This window comes from Canis lupus, chromosome 12 (genome assembly GCF_048164855.1).
Source record: "Canis lupus baileyi chromosome 12, mCanLup2.hap1, whole genome shotgun sequence".
Taxonomy (NCBI): domain Eukaryota; kingdom Metazoa; phylum Chordata; class Mammalia; order Carnivora; family Canidae; genus Canis; species Canis lupus.
Window position 1 is genome coordinate 38,243,512 of NC_132849.1, and position 23,000 is coordinate 38,266,511.

The window sequence follows — 23,000 nt, forward strand, 5'->3', positions numbered from 1 at the left end:
ATTCTAAGCAGTCTATCAACTTGAGATCAATATAACAATTGCATCTGAGAGTGTTGCCTCTGCTCTTAATAAAAAAAGGCAAGCTCATCCTCCCTACTAAGGGGTGCTCCTGCCTGACAATTGGACATAGCCAGCTCAATCCATTTGCCTAGCTCTGGGACCCCCACGAGGGTTTTGAAAATTGGTTCTCAATCTTAACTACACATCAGAATCTCTGAGGGAGCTTTAAGTAATACCAGTACCAAGGCATTACACTGAGAGATTCTGGATTTAATTAGTTTTAGATATAACCTGGGCATCCATATTTTTTAAAATCTCTCCGTGTGACTTTAATGTGCAGTCAGAGTTGAGAACCTCCGATTTAAGACCAACCAAATGTAATTTAAATAGGAAACAATTTGGTTAAATGTGGAGAGCCAGTGGAACTGATGGTTGAAGTGACTGAGGAATTCAGTGGAGCTGATTATTTTATGGTGAGGGTCAGATAAGGCAGGGGGAGGTTCTAGGAAGTAATCCTTTCATTGAGAATTTCTCTTAGACTTCCAAGTGATCAAAATGCATACATATTGAAAGGGTAAATCACGGTACTCTCAACATGTACCGTGAATGATTTTTAAACCATCAGTAATGGGTACAAACAACAGTCTGGCCAAAACCAATGGCCTGATAACCTATAGGTGTCTGTTAAGCATAGTAGAACCAAGCAAGGGTTTGAATCTGGAGAAATGAGAAAAGAAGGAGCAGGTCAGACTAAATCATTTAAACTGCTCTCCTGCCTATACCCTCAATGCCCTAATCCCTCAGCTTTCCTTTTCTCTAACAGATTTATTCAGTCCTTATTTACTAGGTCAAAATATACTGAGTGTGGGGAACTCACTTTTCACTAAAAAATGAAAAGACGTTAACCCTTTCCCTTAGAGCTCAAATTCCAGTAGATGAGCTGATGGTCTAGCTTTCCCTTCCTTTTCCTTCAAGTTTTAAAGGAGTAGGTTACATTCCATCTGTCAGGTTCCTTGCCTCCAATTCATACCTCACCCTATAGCAAGCTACCACCCCCTCCACTGCCCACAAACATGACCAATAACCTCTTGGCCACCAAATCCATTCACTCAACACTCAATCAAGGTTTGAATGGCCACAGTACTTTTCAGTTTCAGTGTTGTTTTATTAACCATGCCTCAGAATTGTGGAGGCCGAGAAAAATTAAGGTCATCCCACCTAAAGTTTAGCATTAGCACAAGTACAGCCATCTTAGGCCCCTGTGAATAAGAGCTGAACTTCACAGGGAAAAACTGCAGAATGTCCTCAATGTCCTCGGCAGGGAATCCCATATCAGAAAGACAACAGAGCTCAGAATTGCCCTCAGCAGAGAATCCCATATCAGAAAAACAACAGAGCCCACTTCCGTGGTAGAAAGTCCCATATTAGAATGAGAACAGAAAAAAAAAGAAGAATGAGAACAGAGTTCAATGCCCTTGAAAGCCCCATATCAGAATGTAAACAGAACTTGAGAAATTCCTCCACCCCTTCTGAAAATCCCCTAGACCAGCCTATAAAAAACCCAGCTGTAACCCACTTCAGGGTCCAAGTCCCTGCTCTGCTGTGTCAGGTATACTTGGACCCAAGCTCGAGCTTGCTAATAAACCCTCGTGCGCTTGCATTGGTGTCAGCTCCTTGGTGGTTTCTCGGATTTGCAATTTTGGGCACAACAAGAATTAGATACTATTGCCCATTTTCTCTCCCTAGAACTTCTTCCCTCCCAGAGTTCCTGAAAGAGTTCCTGTTCCTTTCTCCATATTCCACACTTCTTGTGTCTCCTGCCCAGTGTACTCCTCTACCATAGGTTCACTTTCTCCTTTGATCATCATATTTCTTTCCCTGTATATGATCTCTATCATTACATTACTGACTTGAAAGTCAATATCATCCACTCAACATTCCCAAGGCCTCAATCTATGTATTTACCTGCCCATCAAACATCCACCTAGGTGTCCCACAGGCATTTCCCTCACTGTTCTCCCACACTCCTACTTCTTTAAAACAACATCATCTTCAGTTATGTAAGTAATAAAGTAGGAAGAGTTTTTCATAGCAGTTACCCTTTCCCCACCAACCTCCTCACCAGCCAGTGACATAATATAGGAAAAACCTCGATGATTTATTTACTCCTTAGATGACATCTATTCTTTTGAGGAAGATGGGTATTATGACATTTCATACCCTTTTGATTAGAATTCTATTAGCTGGAATGGTATTTCAGAACCTTGGGTTTTAACAGCTGTTAATGAAAAGAAAACACTATATAACTACGAAAATGAATTTGTAAATCAAATGGAAATACTTAGGTTTTCTATCTTTTTAATGAGAAAAAGAATCAAAGGTAAATCGGATGCTTTTCAGAGAGTTTGATTCTTTCCCATTCGTCCTGAGTCTAATATAAAGATCAGCATCCTTCATAGTAAATGCTCCTAGAAGAAATCTAATAAACCAAGGAGAGAGGTATATTTAATATTTGTTTGTTAAAATATAATAAAAATAAGGGCTCTTCATGGATCAATCTTTGCATAGATTAGCATATAGAGGACTATGGCCCATCAGCGAAAGGGAATTAAAACAGTAATACAAACTCTTCTTGTACGTCTTAGGGAACATAATAGAAAATTCATCCATAACTTTAGATCAAAACTTCTTAAATCTCATTTCCCCTCCTCCCTAAATCTTTCATGCCCCATTCCCCTCTCTTCTCCACTCCTACTACCTAGGTGTGTCCTACCCCATACCTTCATTCTTCTGCTCCCACCCAGATCTTAGTGTCTCCACTTAAGTCTTTTCTCATCTTGCATTTCTCATCAGTCTTCCCAATCCTAGGTAATTTTAAAAGCCTGGAATTGGGCTGACAAAGACAGAACTCTCCTTAGAGACTGTTAGAAAACAAAATTCAACTGAGTAAATTTAAAGACTTAATTAGCTTTATTCAACAATTCATGAATCAGGAAGCATCCCACCTAGCAAGTAAAAAGAAGTTCCCAGAAGTTGTCCAAAATGGAAGGATTTTATAGGTAGAAACAGGCAGGACAAGAAGGTAATTAACAAAAGAAAATAAAAGATTATTTCCGGCAAAGTTACCTTCCAGCAGGGGGTCTTATCAAGTGCAGACCAGGAAATTCCAGACAGATTGGTTTAAAATTCCACTCTCGGAGGGTTTGAAACTGCAATTAAGTCTTGGTTTGCTGTCCTGGGAGCAAATGACTCCACTTTTGGCCTGTTTAGTTTTGTGAATAGAGGGGACTACGTAAGCAAAGACAAAGTTATTGTTAGCTAGTAAAAGAGTGAGAGAAGAAATAGAAATATATACATATAAGAAATATATATTTGGTCTTCATCCCTATTTCTGGTACCAAGCTCCTTCAAATCCTTGGAATTCCCTGTGTGATGAGAAGAGTACAGGTGTCTTTTATGTTAATGAGGTGACTTGGAAAGCCCCAAAGTCTGGTTACTGCACTCCTGGCAAGGGGAGCTAATCCTGTGATTACAGAATTGGAATTTTTCAGTCCCACCCACCACCTACCTCCAGGCAGGGGAAAAGGGCAGATGTTAAACCAATCACCATGGCCAATGATTTAATCAATCATGAATATGTAATGAAGCCTCCGTAAAAACTCAAAAGAAATAACTTCAGAGAGCTTCCAGATTGGTGAATATTGGCAATTTGGGGAGAGTAATGCGCCTGGAGAGGGCATGGAAGGTCCTTGCCCTTCTCCGTACCTTGCCCTATGCATCTTTTCTACCTAACTGTTCCTATATATCCTTCTATACAATGAATGGGTGATATAGTTAGTGAAATATTTGAGTTCTGTGAGCCATTCTAACAAATGAATCCAACCCAAGGAAAAGGGTCAGGGGAACCTCTGATGGCAGCCAGTAAGAAGCACAGGTAATCCCCTAGGCTTAGGATTTGGCCTGTGAAGTGGAGGGCAATCTTGTGGGCCTGAATCAAATACCACTTCCCGGTAGATAGTGTTGAAGTGAGGGAGTGGAAGGGACTCCATTTTAGAAAGGTTCCGTCTCTGGTGTTTTTGCTGTTAGGCCTCATTTACTCGTGTTCTTTCTTTTGCCTCTGAATAAACCAGAGAAGCTATGTTCCCACTTCAAGAGGGAAGCAAGAAGATTTTAAAAAGGGGGGGGGGGGATGGGGGCAAGAAAAGTATTCATTCTTTGAGTTTGGTCCTAAGCCCCAAACACCTAATAACATCCAAGAAGAGCCAGATTCTGAACATGAGCTTCAAACCAAATGGGGCTAGGCAAGGAAAGGTAAGGGAAAAGCCCAGAGTCAGGCTCCCACAAATCTCTGGACTCCCATAAATCCCAAGGACACCAAGAGGTCCCAAGGTCAGGCTCCCAGAAATTCCAAGGACACTGAGATGCAACAAGATAAGGCAATAAAAACATAGATAAGGAAATAAGTCTGCCCCTCTGGTTCCAAAGTACTAGGGAATATCTTCTTTTGACGGCTATCAAGTAATCACTGAGACTCAAAACAGTCATATGTCATTCAGTCAAGATGGCACAAATAATCTCAAGTCCATCAACTCTCTAGTCAGGTTTTCCACAAAAGGCCAGTCAAGAAAGCCCTCAATGGCATCCCTGTCAGGACCCCTCTCACTCCTGAGAGCTTTCTCTGTATCCTCACTTAATAAACTTCTTTCACTTTACTCACTCTCCTTTGTCTGCAAGATTCATTCTTCAACTCCATGAGACAAGAACCTAGCTCTCCTGCTTCACTGGCATCAATACCCCAACTTTCAGCAATCTATGGTTTACCACCTTTTGTTCACCTGACACTCACCTTTGATTAGACCCTATTCTGGATTCCTAGGAACATGTACCCTAGACCCTTCTGCAATATAAACCCCTGGACTCCTAGGAACTTTACCCTAGACCTTTCTACACTATAAACCCCTAACTCCAAGCAATGACAAGACTCATTCTCCTTTCCCAAGTCTCCCAGATACTCTATTCTCTACTTGTCATTTATGCTATTTGGAAAACTCTGTTTTTACTTTCTCTGGCTCATGTTTGATTTCTAACCTGCATGAAGCCAAGGACCCTCTTGGCTGGTCCTGTGAGATGCTCCCCTGGGCTCTGGTGATGAAGGAGCAGAAGGCAAGCTGAGGACAAAGCACAAGCTAACACCCCACAAACCACTCTCCCACCCCTGGTGAAATATGTGTAACATTCCTCAGGTACTCCTGGCTACTCTAAAGCTAAGGAAAAGGAAAAACAAATAGTTAACTTACAGAGATTATAGTCCTGTAGACATGAGTCTCCCTCAGTTTACAAAATGTCTTAGTGATTTACAAGAAAAAAGCATTCTTATCAATAACCTAACCTCCAGAAGGAAACTCCCAACCATCTTAATGTTAATGCTTTATTAGAGGGAAAAACAACCGTGACAATGGCAAGACTTCCAATATCCAATATGTCCTCTTTAGCATAAAAAAATTCTTTTGAAAATCTCCCTTTTTCCTTATCCCCAACTCCAAAATATAATCAGTCACCTCTCACAACCATTGTGCAGCAGCTCTTTCTGCCCACAGGTCCTGTCCCCATGCTTTAATAAAACAACCATTTTACAACAAAAATGTCTCAAGAATTCTTTCTTGGCTATCAGCTCCAGACCACACCCCATCAAACCTCGCCTATATTCCAAAACTGTATCACTGGAGCTCAGCCTGCCTTGTATCAGTGTCACAATTAAGTTGAATTGTAGGACACCCAGTTGGTATCCAGAGCATTGCTTGGTGGTGTAAAGGGAAAATCTCCCTCCAAACACTGGAATTGGATCCATTAAGTAAGTAGCTGAACTCTGACTCATCTATACCAGTTGCCCAATGACTTCCAAGACTGGAGGGAGGCAGAGGACCGCAGGTTCAGAGTTCTATGTCTCCTACATAAAAATAAACTGCCTCTATTCCACTTCTACATAACTTATGAAAATTACAAAAATATAGCTATTTAAAGTCTCTTAAAATTGCCCAAAGGGCATACAGCAAATTAAGAAAGATTTATTCAAAAATCAACTAAATCCTCATAAGAACAGTAAGCATCTATGACACTTAAACCCTGACTTGCTCCTAAAAGAGGACCCAGTTGTCACCTTAACCTCCATTTTGACCTCAGACTTCGTTCTTCTTTCCAGCATATGTCTTAACTCAGGTAAAAGACCTAGAGGATTGGAAACTACTCCCTCAAGCAGTAACAACTGCCCCAATACCAGCAAGACCTCGCATGATTGACCCCAAGACCATGACAGACCTGACCTTTACTTTTACTGCCCAACACATGTACCCATCAACCTTTGTCCCACACTGTCCTTGTAGAAACCTAGAAGTATTTTTAGTACTTCTGAGACAGCTTTTGAGACACTAGTCCATGGCCTTCCCCGTGTTGGCCTCACTGAAACAAATTCCTTTCCTGACTCACCACCACTCATCTCTCAGTCTTCAGATTTTGTCTGTGGTGAGTGGCTGAACCTGGTTTGTTTGAGAGTACTGGAGCCAGGTGCTCTTAGACTCTTTTTTTTTTTTTTTAAGATTTTATTTATTCATGAGAGACAGAAAGAGAGGCAGAGACACAGGCAGAGGGAGAAGCAGGCTCCTTGCAGGGAGCCCAACTCGGGACTCAACCTAGGGACCCTAGGATCATGCCCTGAGCCAAAGGCAGCTTCCCAGCCACTGAGCCACCCAGGCATCCCATGCTCTTGTATTCTTGCTGCCTGGTCACACTCCCTCCTTGATTCCCCAATTCAGGATGAGGAAAAGTTCCCCTTTGGGTGAATATGGCCAAAAATATAGGGCTCTCTGTCTCCCCAGTTCCCAGTCAAGGTAGAGTATCTGTGCAGGAAGGCCATGCTGCCAGCATTGCCTGCTCCCCAACCCCCAGCCCCCAGCTCCCTGTGACAGAGGCTTAATTTTAGGTAAGTACAGCTAAGGGGTTGAGGGCTACCTTCCTCCACCTAGCCCACACCCACATGGTAAAGGCTCTACCCAAACACAGCAGGCCAGGAATACTGGGTCCCCATTGCCCTCCCCCACTCAAAGAGCTGTAGTTCCATGTCAGAAAAGGCAAACCCAAGCAGACCAGGCTACTGCCCCACCCAGTATTCAACACATAAAGCAGAGACATCACTGTAAGAGAAGGCAACTATCCTTACTCCCAGGTTTGGAGCAGTGATTTTTTTGCCCAGAGGTAGAGGATTTTTGCCCAGAGGTAGATTTTTGTCCAGTGGTAGAAGCAATGGAGAGATTAAAATCCAAATGTCAGTGTCTATAATCTTTCCTCAAGGACTCTTAATTTCCCCAAGGAAGAATCCTTCATGTCCTTTCCAGGATACATCCACCCAGTTCCAGGGTAAGAAGAAGGGAATGAGTGTGCCACAAATCAGAATGCAGGCCTCACGTGGTCTTCACACTGTTCCATACAAGGTCTCCAGAGACTAAACTACCTTGTGGAGGTGGTGGTGGGAGCCTTGGCACTTTGAGTGCTCACTATATGCATTTCCAACAATGCCCCCTCTTCAGCTTTTTCCCACACCCCTCTCCTTTATGTCTGGTTTCTCTAAATTCTGAGGCTTCAAACTTCTGTGTTGAACTTTCCTAATTTTAGACAGTGAATCCTTACTCTCCTGTATCCTCTGTTGCCAAAGAGGCTGGACAGCTAAAATGCATACTTTCTCATACCCCCTGAAGCCAGGGCTCGGTGAGGCACCCAGTTCTCAACCATAAAATGGAAGCCACTGATACTAAATGGGGCTGCAGGAGAGCTACCTAAGAGATGCAGAACTGGTCTTCATGCTGCTGTCTTCCTTTCTTGATGGAGCTGCAGGGCTCATCCAGGGGCTATGGGGCAGACACCTGTTGCTGAAGTACAGGTTAAGTATGTATGTATGTATGCATATATTAAGTTTTTTTTTAAAGTAATCTCCACATCCAACATGGGGTCAAACTCATAACACCAAGATCAAGAGTCTCATGCTCTATCAATCAAGCCAGCCAGGAGCCCCTACAATAGGTCCTTAGAAATCATGGTGAAAACAAAAAACTGAAAATGAGAAGCCAATGAAATCACTAAAGATCCCAGAAATAGATGTAGGTCTTGGAACAACACCAGAAACTTCCTTCACAGTAAATTCTCAGGTTTCCTAGAGCAGCTCAATGAAATATGAAATGATTTGCTCTGGGAATTTCTCCTGTATTGCTCCTTGACACTTTGTCTTCACCTTCCTCTCTCCTTGGCTCTACTATAGTGAATAATTTCCGTTTAAAATACATACACACACACACACACACACACACACACACACACATATGCACAACTCTCAGTTTGTCTTTCCTTTTCCTCAGTTTCCCTTTAGAAGCAGGAAAGGTATACCACTAAGGCCCCAGAAGACTGCCTGCCTGGAAGCAGTCCCTCTTCTCAGGCACACCTGGGCTTCTGAATCAGGACTCACTGTTCCCAAAAGAGATCAACCCCTTCCCCACAACCAGGGTGATGAAAAATACTTAATGATTTCTTGGAAAAGGCTATAAGGTGGCTTTACATCATATGGTAAAACATTTCACTGTCTTTCACTACAAAACTGCCTTAAATATCTGTGTTAGTCCCACCAGTCACCAACTACATCTTTGTTCTCTTCCTTCTCCTCTACCCTTCAACCTCCTCACAACCCCTGCCTTTCTATTTTATGCAGAGTAATTTATTATCTGCTTCTCATCTTTACATGCATCAGCTAACCTCTTAAAACAAGACCCATCTGTAGGATACATCCTTCTTAAAAGTGAGATACGCTTTCCTTTTTAAAAGTGAAATATACTTTCCCAGAAGCTACAATCAGACTTTCTTTCCTATGTTGGTAATCAGAATTGCATTACTTATTTCTAAAACAGTCACTGGTAAGAGGAATAAAATTATTATTACACTGGCTTAAATCAATAAAGATTCAACCCCTGGGTCCAGGAAGAAACTCAACCAACCCTGATGCTAAAAGTAACCAGCATGTTGATCAATGGAAAGAAGGGAGGTTATGTGGAAGCAACTAACATGTGCCACAGTGTGAACAAAGGAAGACATCTTGGATAAGGCAATGTCTGAGCTAAGGTTTCACATGCTAACAGAGGTGTAACAGACTGTGAAGACTCAGAAGGAATGGCTTGAAGAACAGACAGAGGAAAGAGGGCATTCTAAGGAAAGGAATCAAAATGAGCATAAAGACCAGGAAGATAATGGAAAACCACAAGCTATTCACTGAAATATAAAATGATGAAAGGTAGGATCATGAACCAGCACATAAACTAAATTGTCTGCCTATGAGCAAATGTTTATGAAACTAGAAAAGACAGGTCAAATCTGTATTGGATTTCTCCATCAGACAGATACCCAATAAATGACCCATGCTTCCCTAAAACATCAAAATGAAAACTACTGAAACAAAGAAAAAACTCACAAGTGAGATTGTAACTTTAATCCTCCTGCTTTTGCAAAGCATCCCTGCCTCTCTGTCTCTTTCTCCCTTCCTTCCCTCCTTCTCTCTTTCAGGCACAAAAACCTGAAAGCCAGGGCCAGACCTTTTGGTAGCCTGTGTCCACTGGACTGCCCAGTGGTCTGGAATGGAGTAGAGGCTCTTGCCATAAGAGATCCATTGAATGTAAACCTCTTCTTCTCTTGAGCATTTTTGACATAAGGTGTTCCTGCATGGTTGTATGTTTATTCACTCTGAGTGAGTGCTTTGACTGGGAAAGTAGCTTAGAGAAGTTCACAAGGGAGAGAGGAGACTACATGCCTAATGGGTATTGTTTGGATTCACAGTGCTCCTGTGAAACGTCATCTGTCCTACAATTCATGAATTTGGGGGTGGTCTCCAACTTCTCTCCCCCAACATTTATGCAATTTAATAACATAAGCTATAACCAGGATCCCACAACCGAACCTGGGGAGGCATCTCTATCCAAGTGTAGCACTGCTTCATATTGAGTTTGGATGTGGCCTCATCACTTTTTAAGCTTAATGCTCCACAAAATCAAAAATAACCTGTTAGACTTAGTATGAAAAATAAAACCAATTTTCTTCCCCATAGTAGTGAAGATTAAGCATTGCTACCTTCAGGAATAGAAAAGATAAAGAGGGTGAGAGTCAGCCATGTCATTATACAGGCCTTACAGGTAAAAGGAATTTTATTTACTAAGCACAGACAAAGAGTAACAGATTAGTACCAATGTGGAAGAGCACTTTTCTGGTTGGGGTGATCAGGAATCACTGCTTTCACAATGATGAATATGGCTAATCTTTGGATTCTAAGCCAAAAACACCATCTATACCAATGGCAGTAATATGCTGAAACTAATTAATATTATATCCTAGGTCACTCTGGGACATCACCATTACACCTGAAAAATAGATACAAAAAATGACTTCCAAGTTCCCCACAAGAGAAGTAAAAACCTATAATCACTGAAAATTTCTAATTTAATAAGGAGAGAAAGCAGATGAAAACATGTTTACAGCTCATATCTGCCAAACAGAATTAACTACTATGCACTTTAAAACTCTTCTTCCAGTGGGGGATTAGGTGCAATAAAGCCCAGCACATTTTGTCTCAACCATGAAATAAAATGATCATCTGCTTATCTGTCATTTATTTCACACAGAGGGCTCACACCAATAAAACTCTGATTTTATAGAGCTAGGAAGGAAGATAAAACCCATAAAACATACTGTACACTTTTATAGCTTAAAGATATGTCTCTCAGAAAGGTGAACCAAATATTTACAAACAAGCCTATCTCATTATCTTTTTTTTTCAGACTGATTTTTTTCACGATATGGTGATTCCCTGGGTATCTGGAGGTCAGGTTCCACCAATCCTTTAGGTATCTGAGCATGATCATTATAACCAGAATTTCCTTATTAGGAGGAAAATGTTCTTGGCACTGTTGTCTAACACCTGCTGCGTGGCTGTGGTCCTGAGCTAACAAGAGAAAAAAATGTTAGCCCCCTCTTATACTCACTGAAGCAGGAGAAAGGAGAGGACCAAAGGTCATAATCAGGGATGGGAGATGCCAAATAAACAAATAGCCTCTCTTCTGGCATCACCCTTCATTTAGGGGGATTCTTGCTGAATCTTTGTTATTTTACCATTTAAAATCTGTCTGTTCAATTTGATAGAAATATATTGAATAACACCATGATCTGGGCACTGGAGAAATAATGAGGCCCCTCAAGGGGCTTATTGTTTGAGATGGAAACAGACAAGCAAACAGATGATGCTAATATAGCCTGGGTATGGGATGAGGATGAAGTCACCCTGTTGGAGACAAGTAGGATATTATGGAAGGGCTCTCAGAAGATGCTTCAACATAACTGAAATGATGTATTATGACTGCATTAAATACTACCATTTTATTTCTGTTAATGAGGTTGTAAAATGTATTAACTAGTTTAGAGAATAATGACTAATATAAGAAACCACACATCTTGGCTCTGTAGTCCTTATAGACAGATTTCTGATTCCATTTCTTTCTAATTGCAGGATTCCTACCCTGGAGGGGACAGAGATGAGTAACTGTGATTAGAATGAGGGGATAGAATGAGGGGACAGAAGGAGTAAAAGTGTCATGTATAAAGAGAAAAGAAGCAGGCTTTTTCTGATTCATACTTCCTATCCCTAGCAGCCTAAACTGAAGAAAATAAGATTTAATTTTAAGTCAAGATTAAGTATTTAACTATGACACACAACTGGAAGGCACCTTTGGCTATCTGAAAATATGAGAAAAATTATGGCATTAAATTTCATTCAGGGGCAAAGAAAGAAAATAAGACAAAAATAAACTGCTCCAGAATTTAACTCCAAAGCAAAGCTTGTTCAACATAAGAGATATAGTTGAAGTCCAAGAAGTAAAGAGAGGGAGGATTGGAAGGGAAAGAGGGAGGGAGGGAGAGAGGCAAGGAAGGAAGGGAGGAAGGAAGGGAGGAAGAGAAGAAAATTGGAAAGGGAAATGAGTTGAAAACCATACAAAGGAAAACTTCCAAAAAGTAGAATAAAAAGGAAAGTCATGTAGGAGAAGAAAAACAATTAAGAAAACTAGAGAATCAATCTAAGAACTTTAAGATCAACTAATAGGATTTCAAAATGAAAAACAAGTGAGAGTCATGTGATTCAGAAATACCACTTCTGGGTATATACATCCAAAGCACTGAAAGCACTTGGAGAGATATTTGTACATCCAGGTTCATGGTAGCATTATTTTCAATAGCTAACAGGTGGAAGCAAACCAAATGTCCATAGAGAGATGGAAGATAAACAAGAAGTGGTATTTACATACCATGGAATATTACTGAGCCTTAAAAAGGAAGGAAATTCTTCCATGTCCCAACATGGAAGAACCTTGATAACATTAGGCTAAGTAAAATAGGCAAGTCACAAAAGGACAAATGCTGTATCATTCTATTTATATGGCAGTAATGATTAATTTTATATGTCCACTTAACTAGGCATGGTGCCCAGATATTTGATCAAACATCAGTTTCTATGTTGTTGTGAGGGTATTTTTTAGATAAGATTAACAATTAAATCAGTAGACTTTGAATAAAGCAGATTACCCTCCAAAGTGTGAGTGGGCCTCATCCAATCAGTTGATGGCCTGAACAATACACTTTAAAAATGGTTAAGATGGTAATTTTTATGTTATCCTTCTTTCACCACTATTAAACAAATACACACACACACACAAAATGAGAGAATATTGTCACTCATAAAGAATATAAATCCAGAGATTGGAAAAGGCTACCAAGAACCAGATAAGAAAATGAGAAGAGACCCACAATCAAGGCACACTATTGTGAAATTCCAGAACACTGAGGTTAAAGAGAAGATTATAAAAGTTTTCAGAAAGAACAAAACATATTAAGGGTCATTCATAAAAAGAAACTAGAATGACTCTATTGACTTCTCAAAAACCACAATGGAATCTGGAAGCAATGTTTTTAAAATTCTGAGGGAAAATTGCCTTCTACCTAGATGTCTATACTTAGCCTAAGTATTAATCAAATACAAGAGTATAAATTTAAGATATTAGACATGTTGAAAATGTTCATCAAAATAATAAATAAACCAAGAAACAAGGTATCCATAAAATGAATCTAAAAGGGTGACAAAGAATATTCCCAGAAGATGTGCAACAGGCTGAGAGACAGAGACTAGAAATTTGTAGGCTCAAGGAAAGTCACCAAAGAAAAAGAGGTCCTGATAAAATATCTGATAAGTTTGTCTGTGTGTAAAATTATATTGAGACGTTCTCACTCTTTCTCTCTCCTTCCTTCCCTTCTCTATCTCTCCTTTTCTCTCTCTGCTTATTCACGTGTATATTTGTGTTTATATCTTATTCATATCTATATAAATCTATTTATATAAATATTTTTATATACTTAATGTACATATAAAAGCAAATGAAAAAAGTTATGCAATTATTAATTTCAGGATAAACAAAAAACAGTGTACAAAAAATAAACACAAGTAGAGAAAGTGAGCAATGAAATTAGGCTGAGGAAAAGTTTCGTATTAAAGTGCTAAATCTTCATCCCTCATAATAGGAAATGAACAAATAATGTATAGAATTAATAAATTAAGACCGTACAGTGTTACTTTAAAATATGGAGGCAAAAAGAAAAGAAAAAGGTGAGAGTTAAGTACTTGCCTCTGGCTAACAAGACTGGGGATTAGGAAGAAGTGAATACAATAGGTTGATTTTTTTTCCTTAAAGTCTTCTAATTTATTTAAATATTAAAACCATATTAGGAAAAAAGGCAACCTTGAAAATTATAAGGAACTATACAACTATTAGATAAATCCATCTATTAAACACCGCCAAATGCTAATGAGGATGTGGAACAAGAACTCTCATTCTTTACTGGTGGAAATACAAAGTGGCATTGCCACTTTGGAAGACAGTTTGGCAGTTTCTCACAAAACTAAACATACTCTTCCCATACAATCCAGCAATTATACTCTTTGGCATTTACTCAGATGAGTTGAAAACTTACCTCTACTCAAAAATCTGCACGCAAATGTTTGTAGCAACTTTATTCATAAATGCTATCTATTGAAAGCGACCAACATGTCCCTCGGCAGGTTGAATAGATTTTAAAAATTGTGGTATATTCAGATAATGTAATATTATTCAGAGCTAAAAAGAGATGAGCTATCAAGCCATGAAAAGACACGAAAGAATTTTAAGTGCATAGTCCTAAGCAAAAGAAGTCAGTCTGAAAAAATTGTGAAGGGTAGCAGAATATGCCATCCAAAATATGCCACTTTGGCCTAAGGATTATTTTGAGCTAAAAACAATTAAGTAGAAGTAGATTCATAAAAGCTCTCTGCCCTTTTCTTATGTGATTAAAAACAGGACATCAATTTACAAAGACATCCCTACCTCTTCCCTACCAGAAAAGACAGAAGGTAACCATCGGAGACAACTACAGATGGCACCAAAGGAATCCACATAATAAACCTTGCTAAAACTAGCCTTTATCTTCCATTTATTTCCCTATACATTTGCCTGCCTACAATTTGCTACCCTAGAAACTCAGTCTTATTCCTTTGTCTAGTCATTTCTCTAAAAACGTATTTTTAAGATGCTGTATAAGCCCAAGTTCTAACCATCCTTTTGAATTACTCACCTCTGAGTATTCCCATCTTAATGCACAATATATGTATTAATAAAATTCTTCCTGTTTTTTTCTTGCTAATTTGTCTTCTGTCAGTCTAATTTATAGGTCCCAGCTAGAAAACCTAGAAGGGCAGAAGGGAAAAAATTAAGTTTTTCCTCCCCTACAATTACATACCACAGAATTCCAACTATGTGACAATCTTGGAAAAGACAGAACTATGAAAACTATAAAGAACCAGTGGCTGTCAGGATTAGGGGAAAGGAAGGATGAATGAGAAAAGCACAGGGGATTATTAGGGCAGGGAAACAATACTGTATAATACTAAATGGATACATGTCCTTATACATTTATCAAAACACATAGAATGTACAACACCAAAAGTAAATCCCAATGTAAACAATACTTTGAGTGATAATGATGTGTTTAACATAGGTTCATCCATTTTAACAAATGTATGACTCTGGTGGGGAAAGGTGACAACAGGGTAGGCTATGCATGTGTAGGGGAAGGGGGAATATGGGATAGCAGTGTACCATCTGCTCAATTTTGCTATAAACCTAAAACTACTCTAAAAAATAGAATTTATTTTTTAAATGTATATTGCAAAAAAAGCATGTCATGAAAAAAAAAATACTTAGGACTTACTCTAATAGTGGTCTTCACATAGGAAAGCATAACCAGGTGGAGCCATATGGAATCATGGAAAGAACAAAGACATGGAGAACTTGATTCCAGCTTTGAGACAGCTTTTCACCATCTGGGTAACCTTAGGAATGTCAATTCTCTCTTCTGGATCCTACTTCCTTCTACTAAAGAAATAAGGAGCCACTTATTTACCAGCACTTTCCCATATGTGTTTGACTAAACAAGAGCCCCACAAAATGATATGTTGGGAAAAAATAAAATTTGTGGTCAAGTAACCTCAAGAAGCACAGTATAACATAATTGTCCCTTGGAGACTCTATCCCACATTAACATTTTAAAGGAGATATTAAATCTTATAATAAACTTTGCATTTTTTTAACCTCCTTCATAAATCTCTTAGACCCTGTTTTCTCCTCACTGTGTTTTTTCTTTGAACCTACTGACAGTTCTCTAAACTACTCTTCTGTTAAAAATACAGGGATACACCACTTGTCCTAGTCAATTCAGGCTGCTTAACAAAGAACCATAGACTGGATATCTTATAGACAATAGACAATAGAAACTTATTTTTCATAGTTCTGGAGACCAGAAGTTTGAGATCAAGGTGCCAGCATGGTCAGAGAAAGGCCTCTTCTGGGTTGACTCCTGTCTTCTGATAGCCTCACACAGCAGATAGAGTGCAAAAGAGGACACTCTGTGATCCCCTTTTCTGAGGACACTAACACCTTTCATTAGGGCTCTATCCTTGTGACCTAATTACCTCCCAAAGGCCCTACCTTCTCATACCATCACACTGGAGGTCAGGGTTTCAACATATGAATAAGAATAAGGGGTGGAGAGGAGACACAAATATTCAGTCTACAACACTACCCCAAGATAATTTCTAAGTTGAATATTTTAAGATTCCTTCATTATGTATAAGACTCCATAGCTATGCCTATACCATGGCCCTTGGATGAATGATAGATTTGGGTAAATGCATATATTTAAATCATTTCATTCTCTGATTTCTTTCCTCAGTGCTATGAAATAACTTCATGAGAAGTCATTTAATATGAGGTTATGAATGTCACTTCAGAAATAAAATGCCTATAAAATGCATGGTCATTTCAAAGTACAGCTTGGATCTACAGAATTGTTTTATCTAAAACTTTTTTATGTGGCATAAGCTACATAACATATAAATGTCCTCTTATCTGAAATTGAATAAACACACATGGAGGCACCATCAAAGTCTTATTCAGTGTTCTAAAAGAACAGAACCAATTCAGCCTTTCGCAGGCAAATAGCAAATCTTCCTCTTTGATAGAAATAAATCTGAATAATGAAAATGCAGTGTATTATTTCATGACTGTAAACTAATTTTCTTATGAACTTATGAACAAAGCTGATGAGGGCATCTATCTGTCAATGCAGAAAACACCTCTACTTAGAGGCAGGGAAGAGGGAACTGAATTAAAATGCAGTCAATAAGAAGTGTCCGTCATAGATCATAGAGTACCAAGAGGACTCTTGCTTTAATGCCCTGCAAACTGTGGGAGCAGATGCTGTTATTGGCTCAGGAGACTCATCAAGGAAACATAAATATAAAATAGCAGCTATGCAAGAATGTTTAGGGGCTTTGTGGTAGCACAGGGAGAAAGGTCTTCAAAGCGTATATACCAGGATAGGGCACAAGAGAGAAGTCTGAATTTATAACAGTCATCAGCTACAGAAGAGGCTTGACATCATTAGCAACAATTCCAAGTAGATCTTTCCCCTATGGGAAGTATTATTGGACAATTTACAGTCATTTTTCCTGATTCTTCCAATTAGGATTACATGAAAAATCTAACCTGCCAGAATTAACATTCTGCGGAGGCGTATCTTCCCAAAATCATCACCATAGCCAAGAAAAAAAGTATTCTTGTCCAGGCCAATTCAAAAATAAATTGCCATCTGCCATCAGTAGGAAACCTTCATTGGCCACAGAACAAAGAGACTATTCCAAAGCCATTGTTGAGTACCTGTTGTAGCAAAGAATAAAAACCAAGGGTTCTCACAGGCTCTAGGGCTCACAGTTACTGAAACAAAATACAAATATATTTCCCACTTCATTAGGGTCTAGTCAACTTATCTTTAGTCTTTTTCAGGTCCACAGGCATACAATTAACTTGAAACTACTTCCTCTATATTATCTTTCAGGTAAAAAGATATATATTGTACATCCAGCCTCGGTAGAGACTAAATCAATCTGGTAAGCCATTAAGTAGATAAAAAGTTGTCAAGCAGGAAAGAATGTTGGTAGATGTTAGTGACTACCCACTAAACATCAAAAAGTAAAAAGAAATAAAAGAAAGCAAGATTTTATTGTGCATATTGATTGCACTCTCATTCCCTATACCAATGTGCCATGTGAGCCACCAGCACCCTCTCCTTTCCTATGCCATGAGGCAGCATGGAATTGACCAATAGAGACACCAGTCAAGGTCCACTAACAAGAATTTATTCCTGTGACAAGCTGAGGTTTCACAGTAAAGGGAATTCCAAGATCACAAATCTCCTTTTGTGGAGGCCGAGAAAAATTAAGGCCATTCCACCTCAAGTTTAGCTTTAGCACAAGTACAGCCATCTTAGGCCCCTGTGAATCAGAGCTGAACTTTACAGGAAAAACTGCAGAATGTCCTCGGCAGGGAATCCCATATCAGAAAGACAACAGAGCCCAAGCCAGTGGCAGAAAGTCCCATATTAGAATGAGAGCAGAGCTCAATGCTCTTGAAAGCCCCATACCAGAATGTAAACAGAACTTGAGAAATTCCTCCACCCCTTCTGGAGGTCCCCTAGACCAGCCCATAAAACTAAGTTGAAATCCATCTCGGGGCCCAAGTCCCTGCTCCACTGTGTCGGGTATACCTGGACCCAAGCTCAAGCTTGTAAATAAACCCTCGTGCGCTTGCATAGGTGTTGGCTCCTTGGTGGTTTCTCAGACACGTAATCTTGGGCACAACACTTTGTCCAAAAATCCATTAGAATGAACATATATTTGATGTTAAAATTAATTATGGTTGGCTTTCTGGGGAGATTAGAGGATATTTTGGTTCTTTTTTAAATTAAACTTTCTTAAAGTGAATTATAATTTTCTTTAAAAGGAACAGGAAACTATTCTGTTTATTTTTAAAGTTTGTTATTCCTTTTTTTTTTTAAAAGACTTTATTTATTTATTCGTGAGAGACACAGAGAGAGAGAGAGAGAGAGAGAGAGGCAGAGACACAGGCAGAGAGAGAAGCAGGCTCCATGCAGGGAGCCCGTTGTAGGACTCGATCCCCCGTCCCCAGGATCACACCCTGCAGGCGGCGCTAAACTGCTGCGCCACCGGAGCTGCCCAAAAGTTTGTTCTTCTTTATAATGCTCAAATGATTTAATTCTTTTGGAAGATCAGGACATGCCATCCCAAAATATGCCACTGTAGCATAAAAATTATTTTGATCTGAAGGCATTTGAGTTCCTGAAATCCCTCATCTTCCTGAAAGCAGAGTCTCTCAAAAGACTTTAACTGTCAATAATAAATCCCTTCCATGAGGACAACTCTAATCTTGGAGACTAGAACTCAAGAAGTAGGCACGACTTTCCAACAGTCAAGACTCAAGGCTACCCTACCTCCCATCTATTCTCCTAGGAGCCCACTGATCTTTCTAAAAAACCATTTACCTTCCATAGGTGCCCTTTCTCCCACTCCTCCCCCTTCTAAGAAGTCATTTGTTTTCCCCTGCCTTTTTCTCCTCTCCTTCAGCATTTAAGATGGTATATAAGCTCCAAAGTCTAACCACACCCTTTGAGTTACTCCTCTCTGGCACCCTCCTTCTGCACTCATGAATAAACTCTGCATTTTTCTCCTGCTAATCTGTCTTTTGTCAGTTTAATCTGTAGTCTACCAGACACTAAACATGAGAGGGTACAGAAAAAGTCTTTTCCTCCCCTCCATTTTTCAGACAGAGGTCCAGTTTGTTTTGGAATCCACATGGATTTTTTTTTTTTTTTATGATAGTCATAGAGAGAGAGAGAGAGAGAGGCAGAGACAGAGGCAGAGGGAGAAGCAGGCTCCATGCACTGGGAGCCCGACATGGGATTCGATCCTGGGTATCCAGGATCGCGCCCTGGGCCAAAGGCAGGCGCTAAACCGCTGCGCCATCCAGGGATCCCCACATGGATTTTACCTCAACATGAATTCAAAAACTCATATCTCCTTTGGCACACTCTCAAATCCATCCTTTGTTGTTCTATTATTGGCAGCAGTGGGCCTTATATAGGTGTTTGAAGCCTCAGATGAGAAAAAAATTTAAATTATGGAGATGCTTCTGAGTCCAAAATTGAGGCACAATTTATCTAGAGGCAGACTGTCTTGTTAAATGAGCTATCACTAGAATGGTAACTGTTCTAGTGATGCAAATAAAGGAAGGCTTGGAGCCATGTCCTGGGGCAAAATGTAACAGAATCCTGGGAGTATAGTTCCCCTACCTAAGCTCCTTTGTATGCAGCACTCAGGAAGAGTGGATGACTACTTTGCTAAGGATCCCAAGAACCCTGGGAGAGAAGATACTTGAAGCCCCACAGGACCTGGCTAGATCACGATATCTAAGACAATAGTCCACTGGCAGGAAAATTTTTCAGAAATCCCATAGTGGAATCATGGGGGAATGGGGTTCTAGGCAACTAGTCCAGGCTCCTCCAAAAGGTAAAATATGGGAACTGACCTGGTATAGACTGGGCTTGAGTGTGGATCCACTATGACAGTGTCAGAAAAAAACGGCTGTGGCTCAACATGTCAATATAACCTCGAAGTGGGACATCAGCCTTTGCAAGAATGCCAAGAAGGGCATCACTAAAGAAATGGACATGAGGCCATCAGGCGTGCATTGAAGCCAGCAGCAGAACTCTGCAGTACTATCTGAAGCCACAGACAACTAATAGGCTGATTGGATGCCCCACCTCATTCTCTGCCTGGTGTGTGGAAGGAAGATTTGGTCCACTGAAGCTTTGGTTCAAATGTTCTTGCACAGTTGGAAGGGCAGAAAAAATCACAGTGGGATTATATTTGACTTCTTTTCAAACAAAGCATGTGAGAACAAAGAGTATGAATTGATGTTTTTCCTCAAACTAATGAAACAAGTCACATCAATTGCAGAAAGGTCATTTGAGTTATTTTAGTTAATAAGCATATATCTAACAACTGCTGATTTAAATAAAAGTATTAATCATTTTTAAGTGATGGAAACTAGCAGTCATTCATACTCCCCGATCCACAGAGGAAGAAAGAGCCACTCATTTGAGAAAAGCATCTTACAAATATTTTTTTCTTTTTAGGACTATAGAGATACCAATTTCAACATTATTAGCAGGGCAAATAAATAACAAGTAATAAATACAACCTGAATTACATGTTTCTTTTTGAAGGTTCAAGACATGCACTATTTATAAAGACCTTGGAATCTTACAAGTCCCTTTGTTTCAATTTTGCTTCCAAGGGCAGATTTATATTAGGAGGAAACAAGTTAGCAACTACTACGAATATTCACAGAAATCTCTTTACTGCACAGAAAGGCAAGATTCAGAGTCTCATGAATGTTTCCAATGCTTTATCAAATGAGATTATTTGCTTTCTATGGCACAGAGAGCTTCTCTCCCCCAGAAGCTGCAGGGGAAAGACGACCTCTTTCTGTGCTTTCTTCATTAAACAGAAAGATTTGCACTCACTAGAGAATTATAAGCAAACAGTAGCCTATAGAGATCAATTTTACTGGTAAAAATGGGGTGAGATGGGGTTCCTGGGTAGCTCAGTCGGCTAAGCTTCTGCCTTCAGCTCAGGAAATTACCCCAGGGTTCTGGGATCGGGACCCACATCAGGCTCCTTACTCAGCAGGAACTCTGCTTCTCCCTCTGTCTCTCCCTGTGTGTGTGTGTGTGTGTGTGTGTGTGTGTGTGTGTGTGTGTATGGTGCACACATGCTCACATACACGTGCATGCACTCTCCTTCTCAAATAAATAAATAAAATCTTTTAAAAAATGGGGTGAGAAACGGATGGAGTCTCACTAATAGTGAAATTAAGAAAACATAGCATTAATCTTTCATTTTACTAAGCTGGTATTTTAAAATTACTATTTGTAAAAACCACAAATCAGATAATCCATAAGAATATGTGTATATGGCCTCTAAGTATTTTGAGAGAAAGAGAAATCATAGGTCATGAGAAATGGAAACTGTTAAGAATTTTTTTCCTTTTTTCCTTTTTTATTTTTATTTTTTTTTTTGAGGTGAAAGTATAGTTTATTGAAGATACAGAGACAGGAGATACAGATGAAATGTCTGGGAAACTCAGTAAGGAAAAAAGGAGCATTAGTCTCTTCTAGAATTTTATTTCATTGGTGCTGCCCAAGCTGGTTTTCTGGGGTATGTTTGTTTTAATTTTGTGTGTGTGTGTGTGTGTGTGTGTGTGTGTATGTTTTAACTTTTATATGGAGAGAAAGAGTATGAGAAAGCTGTGAGTACAGTATACCTTTATTAGCTCTTCATGTTTGGTAACTTCACTCAAGCTTTCTGAGCTACAATGTTATCTATAAAGGTGAGAAAACACCTCCAAGTCCTCTGGATTGTTGCCTTGTCTGTCCCTCCTAACTTCAGGCCCCTGGCCATGCTATATCCCAGCAGCCCCTCCCCCACGGCCTGTTCACTGCTACCCCTATGGTCACATGGCTCAGTCTCAGTAGCCCAGTTCTCCAATTCCAGACTCACCACAGAGAAAAATATTTGGGCAAGCTCATCTTTTCACGTGAAGCTATAGAGCTCAGGGAACAGTATTCTTGGGTCACATCTTCTCCTCTCACAAAGCCAACAACTGAGGTGTGAGGACGCAAGGTCATTCTGTTGTTGGTTTAGCAATAGCAGAGAAAATTTCAGTAGAAGAGAAGCCAGGCAATGATCCACAGCTCTGGGATAACAATAAAATATTTTAAAACTTCTATTAAAATATCTCTCCACAATGCATTTAGAATAAACATTTCTAAGGGTTCTTTATCAGTTTTTGACACTCAAAAATTTGTAAGGTGGGGCACCTGGGTGGCACAGTCAGTTGAGTGGTTGAGTGTCTGACTCCTGCTTTCAGTTCAGGCCATAAATCCCAGGGTCATGGGATAGAGCCCCGTGTTGCTTGCACTCAACATGAAGTCTGCTTAAGTCTCTCCTTCTCCTTCTGTTTCTCCCGATTGCAGGCACATGCTTGTGCTCTCTCTCTCTCTCTCTCTAACAAATAAATAAACAATTTTTTGAAAATCTGTAAGTTATCTTTTTTTGTAAGTGACAAAAAAAATGAAGTTTTGTAAAACTGAAACAGAAGTAAACTCAAGGCAACTCTAAATTTGAGAATTTTAGTCACTTCAGAATACTATAGTTTGAGATCAAATAGATATGATCATGGGATAAATAAATCACCAAGATATTTATTGGGATATATTTTTTTTTTCATTCTCAACCACCAAGTGATACCCAGCAGTTCTGTAAATAATATTTGGTCTCCTCTAGTAGACAGCTAGGGAGGGGAGCATGAGAGTAGCTCAGGCTCTGGATTAAAAATGATACCACATAGTGGTACTCGGTAAATGTA

At 39.6% G+C, this 23,000-nt stretch overlaps 1 long non-coding RNA gene across 3 annotated transcripts in view; it reads right to left on the bottom strand.

Annotated features, from left to right (window-relative positions):
* The window catches only part of LOC140601529 (uncharacterized), a 69,210-nt gene extending 46,575 nt beyond the window's left edge, over positions 1-22,635 (bottom strand). The window contains exons 1-5 of one of the 3 annotated variants that reach the window (XR_012004546.1): positions 22,453-22,635; positions 22,133-22,328; positions 17,202-17,372; positions 15,367-15,530; positions 14,731-14,842 (exon numbers count right to left, since the gene is read on the bottom strand). This is a non-coding gene — a long non-coding RNA (uncharacterized lncRNA). Of the gene's footprint in view, positions 1-14,730; positions 14,843-15,366; positions 15,531-17,201; positions 17,373-22,132 lie in introns of all 3 variants that reach the window. The other 2 variants (XR_012004544.1, XR_012004545.1) reach the window with 2 other exon arrangements.
* Positions 22,636-23,000: the final 365 nt, after the last annotated feature.